Below are 15,842 nucleotides of genomic sequence, written 5' to 3' on the forward strand. Positions count from 1 at the left end.
AGGACCCCGTTCAATCGCACCAACTAATCTCAAAATATAACACATGCCTACTTGAAACCTCAACATACAAAATAACATCAAAATCACGTATCGCTCACTAATTCAAGCTTAAAGAACTATTTCGAATTTTTAACTTCCAAACTTACGCCGAACATTCCTAAATAACTCAGAATGACCCCAAATTTTACACACAAGTCATAAATTACCATACGAACCTATTTCACGGCTCATAATCCTAAACAGACATTGATAACCACAAAGTCAACTATGGAACAAACTTATGAACTTTTAAACCTTCAACAAATTGCCAGCTTTTGCCAATAAGAGCCAAATCAACTTAGAAACCTCAAAATCTAAATCCGGACATACACCTAAATTCAAAATCACCATTCGGGCCTAACGGAACTATAAAACTCCGATCTGATATCAAATACATAAAAGTTAAACTTGGTCAACACTTCCAATTTAAGCTTCCAAATCAGGAACTAGTGTTCCAATTCAATCCAAAACCTCCACGAAACCAAACCAACCATCTCTGCAAGTCACATAACAAAAAATACACCTACGAGAAGCATAAAATAAAAAAACAGAGCTCAAATATATAAAATAACCGGCTATGTCGTTACAGGAATAATGTAAAGAAAAATTACAAGAGAAACCATTTGCAGCTCAAAGATATATTCTTGCATATACAGTTGAGAAGTTTGATTACCACATGGCAGAGATAGAAAGAGTTGATAAGACAGTCAAAGATTACTTAATCAATATTGGGTATGAAAGATGATTCAAAGTGCATTCCACTGTCAACAGAACATTGATAATGACTTCAAACATCACAAAATCGACCAATGCAACGTTCAAGGCTGCTAGGGAACTCCAGTAGAGCCTTTGCTGGAGTACATAAGGAAATTGGTTAGAGAATGCAATTTTTCAAATCAAAAGAATGTAATAGAGTCGTTTATTGATCTTGGGAAAAAAATGACACAATGCTAATGGACAATCTCGAACTGTCACACCGAATGACAATATGAAAAATATCTATATATATTGACTTGAGCATATAATATGTAATTATCATTAATTCATTGTATACCACTAACGATAATTCATAAAATTTATAGGTGAAGCCTTCGACAAATTATTTATATGTAGTACTTGACAAGGGTAAGTAGATCATAATGTTCCTGAAAGATCGAACTTACAACTGTAGAAAGTTTCAATTAGATGAGCTATCATATGCACATGCTTGGTTAATATTAAAATATAAACGCATAAAGCACGTTAAGTATTTCTCGGTGTACTATACAAGGAAGTACCTCTTGAAGACCTATGAAATACTAGTTTATTTAGTTTCCTGATGAAAGCACATGAAAAATTCTTGCAAAATTTCAAAATAAAATAGTATTGTTACTGGATGTGACTAAATCAATAAGAAGTCTAGAGAAGGGAAGTTACACGCTGAAAGGAAATAAAAAAGATCGATTTTATGTGGACAATATGGTGGAGAAGGACATAACAGGAAGACTTGTAGAAATAACCCAAAGAAAGAATGAAAAATGTTAAACTTAGGATTACTTGTTATTTACTTTATAAAATATCATATAGCATTAGATGAATCCAATATATCAAGAACTGTATCATTGCAAAATGTCATTTAGCTTTTAGATTTAAATAAATATTTGATCCATCATTTAAAAGCGTGTTGCAAGTATATGTTTTAAATTATATCCATATTTGATTAAAACTGAAGTTGTATCAAGTGTGTATCTCTTATGTATCATATCTATATCATGTGTATATTACCTATGTATCTCTATAAATCAGGTCTTAATCATGTGTATACTTGTGTAACGACAAAGTTGACTAACAAAAAACTGTAATAGCTAAAAAAATTGTGCAAATAGTTTTATAAATTTGCACATAATGCAAACAAAACAAACTGCAAAACTCAATGTGAAGAAACAAAATGTGCAGCTGCCCAAAGTGGTGCAATAACTGAACATCTCAAAGTTTTTAAGATGTACAGGAGTTCAATTGTGTCACTTATGTATCATATGTGTATCATGTGTATTTCACCTGCAAATCTTGTGTATCAGGTTAACACATGCCTGCAAATCATTGTATCAAAATTATGTATTTTTCATATTTGGTTTCGCAATGCAACACAAAAGAAAAAAAATACCAAATAAACTAAACTACAATACTTCAATATCGCATTAAAACTCATTAAATCTTTATAACATAGGAAAGATCTAATTTATCTTATGTGTCTTAAAAGTATTCATAAAATTCAAACACAAATACATTTTGATTTGTCTTACAACACTGACAAAACAATAGAACATAATACAAAACAAAATTATGGAGATCATCCGCAAAGAAAATTACTTCTTCCGCTTCCGCGACCTGTTCTTTTTGCCAATAATTTTGTCATCACTTTCCACGTTTAGATGGACCTTGTTTCTTGCATAATCCTACAAAAGAGCACCAAACTTACGTCGATATGCATAGGCATTAAATTTTGCTAGAGTGTCACAACCCAAAATTCTAACCATGGGAACGTGATGGCACCTAATATATGCTTTCTAGGAAATCAATCATTAGCACAATGACAAAATTAATTTAACAACGAATGAGGCATCAACAATAATAAAGGGGGAAATAACATAAACGTATAATAGATGTACAATCATCGATGTCTAAAACTATCTCTAGAATTTGGTATCACAAGTACATGATCCACTAATAATACTAAATATAAGTTTGAAATGAAAAATGCAATACTGTCTTGTATAATATATGGTAGATAAAGATAGGAAGAGGACTCAAAGGTCTGCGAACGCCAAGCAACACTACCTCAAATCTCCTGAGATGTGGTCCGAGCAATTACCTCTAAATGCCACTGGGACCAACACCGGGATCTGCACAAGAAATGTAGAAGTATAGTATGAGTACAATTGACTCATGTACTTAGAAAGTATCGAGTCTAACCTCGACGAAGTAGTAATGAGGCTATGACAAGACACTCATTGTAAACCTGTACGAGTAATAAGCAGATAAGCAATAACAATGCATAGAAATAGATAATTACATAATGAACGGAATTTAAGAAGTAGATAACAGAGTGCTCCAGAATAACATCACATAAAACTTTGAAATAAAATACAGTACTGGTGCATGACAACCAAGAACAATTACATAAAATATCAATAACAACACAGTTGCTGCGCGTAACCCGATCCAATATATATAATAATAATAATAATATTGCGGCCCAATCCATTATATGTAATAATATTGTTACGACATACAACCCGATCCAATATATATAATAATATTTTTATAGCGTGTTGCAGCTTGATCCAACATATTAGTAACAACTAAATACGATGAATCTCACAATATAAGAAAAAAAGGGAATGCATAATTCTCTAAGGCAATCTAATGTAACATAGTAGAGTGACACAGAAAACAAGTAAATACAATAAGGCAAGTACAGGCATGAGACACGTAAAAGCATCTATCTAATAACATATGAGAGCACGTAACAAATAAAGGCGTACAGTAGCTAAAAGAATAAAATAAGCTAGAGCATGTAACAAGAAAGGACACACATTTCTGGTAAAAAATGTATCAAGTATATGAGCCTAACAAGTAATAACATAAATTAAGTAAAGACATAGTATAATTAAAGACGTAAAATAAAGTAATACACCCCCATGCTTAAACCCATGACAATTCATATACACTCGTCACCTCGCATATACACCATCCCTGCACATAAATTACGTAGCAAATGGATTAATCATGTCCTAATTCCCTCAAATCAAGGTTAACCATGATATTTACCTCTTTTCGGAACAAGATCAACAACTCAACATATCTTTTTCTTTAGAACAAGCCTCCAAACTACCCGAATCTAGTCAATTATTATTCAAATAAGTCAAAATAAGATTTAAAAACTACCCTCATACGGAAAAAGGTTCGATCTTTAACATAATTGAAAAAGTCAATCCGGGCTCATGTGGTCAAAATCCAAAATTAAGACCAAATTTCGATTACTCATTCATCTCCGAGACTAAATATGTGATTTATTTCAAGATCCGGACCCAATTTGAGGTCTAAATCTCAATTTTACAAAATCTCTAGTTTATACCTTAAACCCCCAATTTCTAGTATAGGAATCTTAGATCTGATAATAAAATTCATGAAAAAGTAATGGATATTGAATGAAAACAAGTTAAAGTTACTAACTTATGAAGTTGGAAAGAAATTGCCCTCCAAAAATTGCCTCTATGGAGTCTAAGTCTAAAAAATAATGTAAAATGAGCTAAGTCCCGAAATTCCAACATTTTACTCTGTTGCAGGTATCACAATTGCGAACTTTGGTTTGCAATTACGATGTTCATAAATGTGAACCACTAATTGCAAATGCAAATTAGTGCATGAACTCTTCTGATGTCGCAAATGCAATATAATTATCGCAAATGCAAACACTGGACCACTTGAAATGCGGAACTGGCTTCGCAAAAGCGAAGTAGTCCCATTCTGCCCTATAATCGCAATTGCGACAAGAACTTTGCAAATACGAAGGTTGAACCCATCGCATATGCAAATAAACCTTCGCAAAAGCAAAGCTGCCATAACTTTTCCCGGTGTTGCAAATGCGAGCAGGTTCTCGGAAATGCGAGATCTACAGTTCAGCAACACAACAATCACACAAATCAGTCCGCAACATATCTGAAACTCACCTGAGCCCCTAAGGCTCCAATCCGAATATCCACACAAGTGTAATAATATCGCACGAACTCGCTCGTAAGTTCAAATCATCAAAATAACATTTAAATTCAAGAATCAAACGCAAAAACTCAAGAATTTTCAAAGTTCAACTCAATTTTCTAATTGTTTTACATAAAATCGAAACGGCCTCGGGTCACCCGCAACTAAACATGCGTACAAGTCAAAAATCATCATACGAACCTACCGGAATTGTTAAAACACTGATATGTCATTTACCAAAACATTGACTATAGTTAACTTTAGCCACTTTCAAAGTCAAAAATTATATTTTCTTTCAAAATCTGCATTTAAACTTTTCGAAAATTGACACGGACATAGCACGCAAATTATAATTCATCAAATGATGCTATGGAAGGTCTCGAAGTACAAAAAGGAAAGCTAGTACTTAAAACGACATATCAGATCGTCACACTGAGGTGTCTTGGCCTCAATGAAATACTAGACAAATGATGTTGCAAATACAGCACGATCGTTAATTTTCTCATCGAAATGTGGTGGTAAAATTTACAGGTAAATCTTCGCTATACTTCCCCTTCTTCCTTAGATAATAGAAAAAAATATCAATTTGCTGAATCAACAAATAAGAAATAATTAATCAGTATTATAGTATAAAATAGGTAACGAAATCTAAAAATGAAACAAACTATAAAAGTATATTCTTACATATTGTGTCTTCCAAACGCAAACCATTATAGGCCAAAGTGTGAAAGCGTTCGTTGTTATCAACATGATAAACACCACGATCACAGTTAGGCTTTAGTTCACTAATATGCTTCGGGTAGATTTCCTTCGTGGTATAACATATTCAATTTGATGCAACCAATATACACAAAAGAGATACAGGTAATTTAATATACAATAATGATACAAATGGCACTTCACTAAAACATGAAAATGAAAAAACTCAGAAATTCAAAACATACTTTTTCCTGGACTTCCCTATGACACCCTAGGCAACAGAAAGATGCTGGGTATATAAGTAGACATTTCTTAGATCCTAGTGACATGTTTTAAAGTCGTGCGGGCCTAGGCCTAAAGTGGACAATATCACTAGTGGGTTGGGCTGTTACATCCACTTCGCGTGCAATCTTGAATAGTGGTGGGGCAAACCTCAGCGAGGATGCTGAGTCCCTAAGGAGGGTGTATGTCACACCCTAGGCAAATCTCACATCGATAAAATACGGGAGAGAAGCTGAGTATATAAGTAAATAAGCCTTAGACCCTAATGATGCATTTTAAAGCCGTGCCGATCTAGGCTCAAAACGGACAATATCACTAGTAGGTTGGGCTGTTACATTTCCTTCTCTAACCCACGCAAGAAATATATTCAACAAATAATTTTTTATACCACGACTGACTCTGCTTTGAAAAAGATGCTTAATAGCATAAATTTGCTTTTCTCTTTCACTGCAATAACACCACTACTGGATCCTCGATGAAATACAATAATAAATGGAGACTGCACGACCTTAGCCGGTTTTCTTTTTCTTTTTCGCGTTTTCGACGAAATTTCATGAAGTAATTCAGGCTTATAGATAACAGTTTGAGATTCTAAAACCTCTTTCTCAGATTCTTCTTGCATCTCCCCTGCTGCCTCACCAATATTTGTAGTCTCACCAACAACACCATCGTGCCTCCATATGGTGTAAAATTACTGTAACACTGGATATAATAAAAATACCACCAAAAAGTCCTTCCTTGATATTGACACCTAACTGATCTGCATCATACTCTAGCACAAAGTTACTAGGATGATGTGCACTGGTGTCTGCTTGAGTATGTGAAACATCTTTGCCTTTGCTTTCACTAATCTATTTAAAAAGGGAATCAAATTATCTAAAACAATAAAGAAAGAAAAAGGACAGAATGCACAAGAAAGCACACCTTAGAAACATCCATGTCCACGTCTTCATTTCCGCCTAACTCCATATTACTTAGAAAATTATTTTTATGCTGACCACTAGTTGTGTCTCCCTTAGTATGTGGATCATATTTGTCTTCGCTTCCACTAAGCTATTTAAACAAAAAAAAATAAATTAACTAAAGAATAAAGGGGAATATGCAAAAGAAACACATACCTTAAAATTTATCACCTCAAAGACTTCCTTGAATTTATCAGAAACATATTTCATAAAGGATTTTAATTGCTGATCGAGCTAAAAAAAGAAACAAAGAAGAAAAATAATAGCCTTAGAATATACATACTAAACAAAGGTTTTCAAATATAAATAAAAGACCAATACAAACCTTTTTAATATCAGCTTTCAACTTTTGCAACTCAAGAACATAATCAACAAGTTGGACACACGACATTTATTTTTGTTGGAGATGCTCCTTAACCTCTTTCGAGGGTGTGATGGTAGGCTATAATTACGTATTTTAGTCGATTGTTGCACTCTAATTCACTATACTTTACTTGTGTTGAGCTTTAATTGATAGTGTTTTGTATTATTGTGTGTTTAATGCCGTGTAGGATTGATTTCGAGCTATGTAGATGTTGTGGAGCTAATTCTAGCTATTTGGAGCTTTGAAGTCTGAGTAAAAGCCCAAGCGATTAAGCTGGGATCGTGGTCGGGGGTCGAGGACCAAGTCTGGACGTCAAAAAATAAGATTTAATCCGTACTCTGAGAAAACCACACAGCCGCGACGCGTGGGGCACTGCGGCTGTGTAAAATCCAGCTTCTTGAAAAGTGCTAGACCTTTGAAGTTCCCCACTACTGCCCCACATGGCGCGTCGCCCCATGTGGCGCGCCTGTACAAATTTAACATAGTGAATTTCCTATTTCGGCTAGAAAAGGGTGATTTCATCTGGGCCCGATCTTACATGGTATAAATACATGGAAAAACGTTATTTTCTGGACTTTTGACATACTTTAAACCTAAGGACGCTAAGGAGGAGTTGGAAGAGCACAAGCACAAGGATTTCATCATTCCTTCCTCACTCAAGACCCGAGTTTGGATCGAATTTATGCTTTTTTATACTTTAATTATATTTGTGATAAAGTTTTCCATATTTATGGAGTAGTTCCCCTTAGGGTTTGATGGATTTGGTGTATTGATGATTGTTTGTGAATTATAACTCTAGTTTTATGTAATGAATCGTTTTGGATGATTTAATTGTTGCATCTATATTCACTAGTTCATGTAATCGAGAGAGGCATAACTTGTGATATTTTTGCATTATATTATTGGTTGAGTTCATAGATTCTTCAAAGTAATCGAAAGAGGCTAGTTGAATTATTGATTAAACCTAGTTAGGAGAATAATCGAAAGAGGTTTTCCTAAAGACCAATCCACTACGCATGCTTGCATATCTTTACGTGCTTAAAATTAGTTCATCTCGTGAGGTTAAGACTTAATCGAGAGAGGAGTTCTGCTGAATATTTGAACTAATAATTGAGTGAATTCGAGAGACTCACTTGAACATTAGAAGTGAATTATCTAGAGTTAGATCCCGTACAATTATCTTGCACCTATCCTATCAAAACCCTATCTTCTCCCATTGATAACCTTATTTGCTTATTCCTTGTCTCGATAGTCATTATTCAATAGTTTTAGATTCTTAGTTAATTTTAATTTTTAATCATATAAATCCCAACTGTTGATCATCCTGGATAGCAATCAAACTAGAAACTACGAAAATACTACTTAACTCTAATCCATGTGGGTACGATATTATACTATACTATCTTTGATTAGCAAGCACAATTTAAGTGTGTGTTTTGCGCTCATCAAATTTTGGCATTGTTGTCGGGGATTGGCAATTAATAGTGTTTTAAAAAGTTTGTAGTGCTAATTCAGGAATTTTTTTCTTTTTATTTTATTTTTCCCTTTCTATGGTTGGTGTTCTTGGGTTGTGCGCAGGTTACAGGTCAAGATTGGTGCATGAATCGAGCTTCTTCGAAAGAAGTTCTACCATACGAGCCAGAGTTAGAAACAAAACTGCGACAACTGAGAAAGGAAAGAGATCTCACTGAGAAGTTAGAAAAGGTTGGTCAATCCTCAAACCAAGAAACTATGGCTGGAAACGGTGATGATAATATAGATTTGGCTTCAAGAGAGTCAGCCTAACTCCGAGAAAAAGCTATATGGGATGCCGAGAAAGCAGCTATTAGAGATGCACATAATATCTATGAAGAAGAGAGGGGTCATAGACTTAATCAGCATCAACCCTTAGCTGCAGACCAAATCAGAAATATAGCTCCCATGCCTGGGAGACTACTTGGTGATTATGCTAGACCGTCCTACAATTAAGGATTATCCAGTGTTAGACCACCTCCAATAGCAGCAAACAATTTCAAGTTGAAGCAAGGGTTGCTTCAAACCCTTCAAAATTGCTTTGTCTTCAGAGGGAAGCCAAACGAAAATCCAAACACACATCTAATGGACTTCGAGGAGATTATGAACACCTTTCAATATAATTGGGTGTCACAAGATGCAGTGTACTTAAGGGCATTCCCCTTTTCACTTAAAGATGATGCGAATGAGTGGCTTCGAAGTTTGCCCAGTGGATCGATTAGAACCTGGGAGGAAATGACCAGAAAATATTTTGATAAATATTTCTCCTCAGCTAAGACGGGCAAGATTAGAAGAGAAATCCATAACTTCTATCAGAAAGAGACTAAAACTATTTTTGAAGCATGGGAGAGGTTTAAGGAGATAGTTAGAAAGTGTCAACATAGCGGAATTGAACTCCGGATGCAACTCCAGGACTTTTGGGAAGGATTGACACCGGCCTCGCGTAGAACATTGAGCAATGCAGTTGGAGGCCCTTTGATGAAGAAGACTCCAGAGGAGATAGTTACGATTCTTGATGATTTATCTGAAGATGCTAATCAGTGGCCCTCTGAGAGTGCTGAAAGAAGAAGAAGATCAACTGGTGTTCACCAAGTTGATGCTAATACATTTGTGCAGGTATATCTTGATACTATGGCTAAAGAAATACGAAAGTTGACCTTACCCTCGATATAAAATGAGCCTCACGCATCTTGTGATATATGTGGAATAGGACACCCTACTCATGAGTGTCAAGCCTCAACTGAGGAAGTGAATGTTGTGGGAAATTATAATTTTAATGCAATGGGTCAGAGGAACCCCGGTTTTTCATGGAGTTTACCTGGGGGTACTGCAAATGCATGGCAATAAAACAACCCCAGACCCGAGGGATAAGGAGCTCCGGTCTTCAAAAATCAGTAGAGGCAACAATATCAGCCTTAACAGCCCATTCACTCTGGCATAGAAGATCTCATGAAGGCTTTCATTCTGAAAACTGATGAAAGGCTTGAAGCTCATAGCTCAGCTATACAGGAACATGGAGCAGTTTTCAAAGAACTGGGCACGGGTTTTCGAAACCTAGAAAGACAGGTTGGGCAGCTAGCCACTCTATTGTCTGAGAGGATTCCAGGAACTCTCCCTGCTGATACGGAAAGAAATCCCAAGGAAACAGTGAATGCTGTAACTCTGAGAAGTGGGAAAGTGTTGGAAGATCTCACCCCAATTCAAAATGATGTGAGACTTGAAAAAGAAATGGGGGAGCTGCTGAAGAGTGATGTTGATAAGAAGAAGAAAGGCCAGATGAAAGATGAGAAGAAGAATAATAAGGAAAAAAAGTCGAGAAGGGAGGACCATGAGAAGAGCAAACATATGCCTGCTCTACCTTTCCCTCAAAAGCAAAGTAGAGAAAAGCTGGACAAGCAGTTTGGAAGATTTCTAGATATGCTGAAATAGGTTCATGTAAACTTATCATTCACAGAAGTGCTCTCGTAGATGCATGTTTATGCCAAATTCTTGAAAGAGATCCTTATGAAGAAGAGAAAAATAGAGGAGACCATAGTGGCCAAGCTCACAGAGCATTGCAGCACGATATTGCAAAATAAACTCCCACAAAAGTGTGGAGATCTAGGGAGTTTTACTATACCTTGCTCTTTAGAAACTATTAATTTTGATAAATCCTTGTGTTATTATGGTGCCTCAATTAATTTAATGTCTCTATCTATCGACAGAAAACTGGAGAAGGAGATTGGAGAGATCAGGTCTGCAACCACATCTTTGCAGCTGGCAGACCAAACGACTATAATACCCGAGGGGATAGTGGAAGATGTATTAGTTCGGGTGGATAAGTTCGTATTTCCTATGGATTTTATAGTGGTAAATATGGAGGAAAACAAGGAGGTCCCCCTCATCCTAGGAAGACTATTCTTAGTGATGGGTAGAGCTATATTGGATATACACGAGAGAAAACTCATGCTTAGAGTGGGTAAGGAGACTATGACTTTTAAGATGGATGCAGAAAAGGGGGCACAAAAGGACAAGTCAGCTGCGAGTGTTGAGTTGAAAGTGAAGGGCTCGAAAGAGAAGGTTGCGGTGAGCGAGAAAGATAAGTGTGGGGTGTACCCCAAGAAGACCGAGAAGAAGTTGTCCGCATGGATGTGTGTATTAGTTCAGAGGCAAGGAATGGAGCGTGACTTCGACTCAAACCTTGACTAGATGTTCAGGAAAGTTTCCTTTACCTTATGCATTTTAATTGTGTGTCATGGAGACATGCTATAACTTAAAGTTTGGGGTGGGGGAATATTTGTATGTATATGTGTTTCTTTTTGCTTAGTTGTAGTAGTTAGAGATAAGAAAAAATTTGAAAAAAAACATAAAAGTTTTAAAAAGTTTTATTTTTCCCGACGATGGATATCATCGACAGGTTTCTTGAGAGATTAAAGTCGAAAGGAAAAAGTGTCACGGCCCAAAATCCAACTAGTCATGATGGTACCAAACCCAACCCGCTAGGTAATTAACAACTATCCAATTCCAATAAAATTTAATAAGACAATTAAGAAAATATTTGAATCCTATACATTTTCCAAGGACTGGTAGTACAAATCATAAGCTTCTAAGATTAGAATTTACAATGTTGGTGTGAAATAAAAATACATCATCTGTCTGAATAATACATAAACAGATTTTTCATAAGTCTAGAGCTACCATGAACAAGAGGCAGTTATAACCGGAATGCAAGTACATCTTCAAATCCAAATCATGTCGATCATAACAACGTCAGCATGCAACATATGCATGCAAGGTGCAGAAGTGTAGTATGAGTACAACCGACACCCCATGTACTCAATAAGTAACAAACCTAACCTTAGGTTGAAAGTAGTAACGAGCTAGAACATAGGTTGGAATCCAACACCAATAGCCAACAACAAATTATAAAAACTTAATGAAAGTAATAAAAGAAGTAACTCAAAGATAAAATGCTCAGCTCGTTCACAGTTCCAGAAAAATATGTGTGCTTTCCAAGTATATCAGTGAAACCTAAATCCTTTACCAAAATCGCCAAAAATATGAGTAAGTTTGAAAACTGTAATTTTCCCAAAAAGCTTTCAACAGGTAAATGTTTCATTTTCAAATAGCATGAGAAAAATGCATCTCTATGCCTATATGTCAATATGTGTGAAAAGTTATGAATGACGTGTGTAAGGTCCCGTTAAAATTTCCCAATGATTTAAGATTTTAAAGTGTGTCAACGGTATTCAGGAATAATGTATTCAAGTATAAAAGGAGACCTATGGGGTGGAACCGCATTATTTTGACATCAGAAGTATTTCAACGACATCGTTTATTGGAGTATAAGTGGTATCACATTAAGTAAATGAGCTCTAAATTCAGTTTTTATTGAAGCATTAGATCCGTATTAAAATTACTGAGCCATAGCAAAAAGAATCGTCGAATTCAGACATCATATGAGAAAGTTATGCCCATTTTCGAGCAAGATAGAAATGATTTCCCATCGCCAGCGACCAGGGTAGCGTGGGGCGCTATCCCTGGCGCTAGGATTTCTTTTAGGTACTGGAACCAGCGCCACAGGTAGCGCCCCATGCCACCTGTGGCGCCCGAAACGCTATATACTCATTCGGGGTTCATTTTACCCCATTTCTCTTGGCCGAACTTTGGGGTTTTCCTCTACTTTCTCAAGACCTCCAACTCCCCCCCCCAATCTTCAAGGTGAGTAATCCCTACTGATTTGGTGTTTCATTCCATCAATTCCATCCTAAAACTAAACTCAATCCTCCATAAAATACATAGATTTTCAAGATATTTCTTCAAGAACTCAAAGGAGGGTTCTGCAAGATTTCTTCCAAAAGGTAATCATACACCCTTAGACTTACATGTATGGATATATTATGGAAATATGAGTATTTATTAAGTATTGGAACTTATGGTATGGTGATTGGAAGCCATAAGTTCCCAATTTAAATACATAACCATTGTAGAGATTGAAAGCTGATGAAATTTTATTGGTTGGGTGTGGATGGATGGTCATGTATATGATGTTGGAAGTTATGAATTGTTTAAGAATGATGGTGGGATAAATTATTGGTAAATGGTAGTAGTTGGATGAACTAATTCTATGGTTAAGAGGTGTAGAGACTCATGCCTACTAGGTGTTCGATAAAATGCCTAAATGGCCTAAACTATGGGATTTGTTAATAATGTTGTTCTCATTGAATGTTGTTATTGAAGATTGAAGTTTCTTAGTATAGTGGATCATTATAGTATCATTAAGGGGCGAATTTCAGGTATGTTGGCTAAACTATACTTTGAATTTCATGATCTTCCCGCAAGTTTCAAGTATTGTTGGCTCAAGTTCCTTATTCTATGTTCTGAGTTGTTCACAATAAATTCGATTGTCCCGAATAAGCAAAGTGTCGAGAATTATGTATTCCAAACATGTTCCTAATGTTCCTATCACATTATGTTATCCTTTGGGAATGTGTTCAAGAATGATATGTATGTTAAAATGCTATGTCTTTGAGTCGTGTTTCAAATGAAGGTTATGATGCCAAATTGTGTGAGAAAATCTCATTATGCTTAAGACTCTTAGTTGCTCATATGTGTACCTAAAGTCTTGATTGAAAATTTCTTATTGTTGATAATCTATAAAGATGGTTGGAGGTGAAATAAATGAATTGCGGATATAAAGTGTGGCCAACGTGCCAAGAGTGAAAGTTATACTTGTGGCCAATAGCGCCAATGAAATGAAATGATGTGTGAAATATTATGAAATGAGTCTTGATTCAACTATTCCAAATTGACTCCGAAAATAGATTTATCCAAAATCTTATGTATTCAAGTCATGTCCAAATGTGGTTGTTCGAACTAATGCTATGCTTAGTAGGTATTTCCAATATTTTTTGAGCTCTTACATAATCATGAGTTGAAATGGTGTATTTCCCTTATGGGGAAAAGTATTTCAAGAATAAATGGTGGGTTACTCGTTTATGATTTTAACTTGTGCTTCGATTGCTAATCATTTTACTCCATTTCTTGGAAAGAAATCTATTGTGTTTAGAGTCTTCATTGCCAATGAACCTAAAGTTGTGATTTCTGAAATATTGTATATGTTGATATTTATGATGATGATCCATGAAAGGAAAGATATGAAAGTGTAGAATATGAAATACGGCCATTGCGCCATGAAAGAAGAATTATATGTATGGCCAAGAGAGCCAATGAAATAATAATGTTGTAAGTGGTTGAAAGTACGGATTAAGTGATATATGGTGTGAAAGGTTATGAGATGTACGTATTTCTACTTTGGTTTCCAATGTGTTATAAGCCCCTACATTCTTGTGAGTAAAGACTATGATGTTCTTAAATATTTTAAATGCTCTTAATGTTCTATGATCACCCATGGCAAGTACAAGTAAGTGATAGTATGAACATGAAATGTGGTCGTTGCCTAAACGAGAATTATGAAGTGTTGTATGTCCCAATGTTTTAAACTATAGTTGTATGCTTCTGAAATAATGTATGTAAATGACTTCGATTGTTAAGTCCCCAAGAATCATGAACCTAGATAATGACCTCAAGATGTCAAGGGAGTGAGTAATGAGATGGAAGGGAGATGTCATTTGTTAAATGATGATGAACCTTAAGAAAAGGAATTTGATCCATGTGCCATTGAAATAGACTTATTGATTTACCATGCATGTGCTAATGTAATGAGTTGTGATTCTCCATGATGAGCATGAACATGAATTATTCCAATGATGTGAGAAATTACGACCTTAAATGTAATGACAAACTATGTCGCTTTGAGTTTATATATGGTATTGTGATTGGGATAATACCTCCACCCGCATACATTAGGGTGAGACGGCAAGGCCGCTTTGTGTGGAGTTTTGGTATTGTGGAATACACATCCACCTGCATATATTTAGGTGAGGTGGCAGGACCACTTTGTTTAGGGATTGTGGTATTGTGATAGACCTCCACCCGCATATATTGGGGTGAGGCGACATGACTGCTTTCTGTAGGGATTGTGGTATTGTGATTTACCTCCACACGCATATATTGGGGTGAGGCGGCAGGGCCGCTTTGTGTAGGGACTGTGGTATTGTGATACACCTCCACCCGCATATATTGGGGTGAGGCGGTAGGGCCGCTTTGTGTAGAGACTGTGGTATTGTGATACACCTCCGCCCGCATATATTGGGGTGAGGCGGCATGACCGTTTTGTGTAGGGATTGTGGTATTGTGATGCACCTCCACTCGCATATATTGGGGTGAGGCGGCAGGGCCGCTTTGTGTAGGGATTGTTATATTATGATGCACCTCCACCCGCATATATTGGGGTGAGGTGGCAGGGCCGCTTTGTGTAGGGATTGTGGTATGGTGATACACCTTCACCCGCATATATTGGGATGAGGCAGCATGACTTATTTTTGTAGAGATTGTGGTATCGTGATACACCTCCACCCGCATATGTTGGGGTGAGGCGGCAGGGCCACTTTGTGTGAAGGTGGTTATAGAGGATCCCCGACTGAATATCTATAAATGTTAATGGAAGCTCTAAATAAATTTGCTTGACGTTAACAGCTATCTAAGCCCTTTTATTGTTGCTATGATTCATCTTATTCATGTTGTATTTCCGAGCCCTTAAATAGGTGTATTTGTATTGTGTAAGTGAACACTGTGAACGGTCTACGAAACGCACATGTGTATTGTATAGGTGATACTGTGAACCGTCTATGAGATGTATAGGT

At 36.2% G+C, this 15,842-nt stretch overlaps 1 non-coding gene across 1 annotated transcript; it reads right to left on the reverse strand.

Annotated features, from left to right (window-relative positions):
• Positions 1–9,381: 9,381 nt before the first annotated feature.
• On the reverse strand, positions 9,382–9,488 carry LOC117281474 (small nucleolar RNA R71). The gene has a single exon (XR_004512108.1). It is a non-coding gene; the product is annotated as a small nucleolar RNA R71 (small nucleolar RNA).
• Positions 9,489–15,842: the final 6,354 nt, after the last annotated feature.

Source organism: Nicotiana tomentosiformis, chromosome 5 (assembly GCF_000390325.3).
Source record: "Nicotiana tomentosiformis chromosome 5, ASM39032v3, whole genome shotgun sequence".
Lineage (NCBI taxonomy): Eukaryota > Viridiplantae > Streptophyta > Magnoliopsida > Solanales > Solanaceae > Nicotiana > Nicotiana tomentosiformis.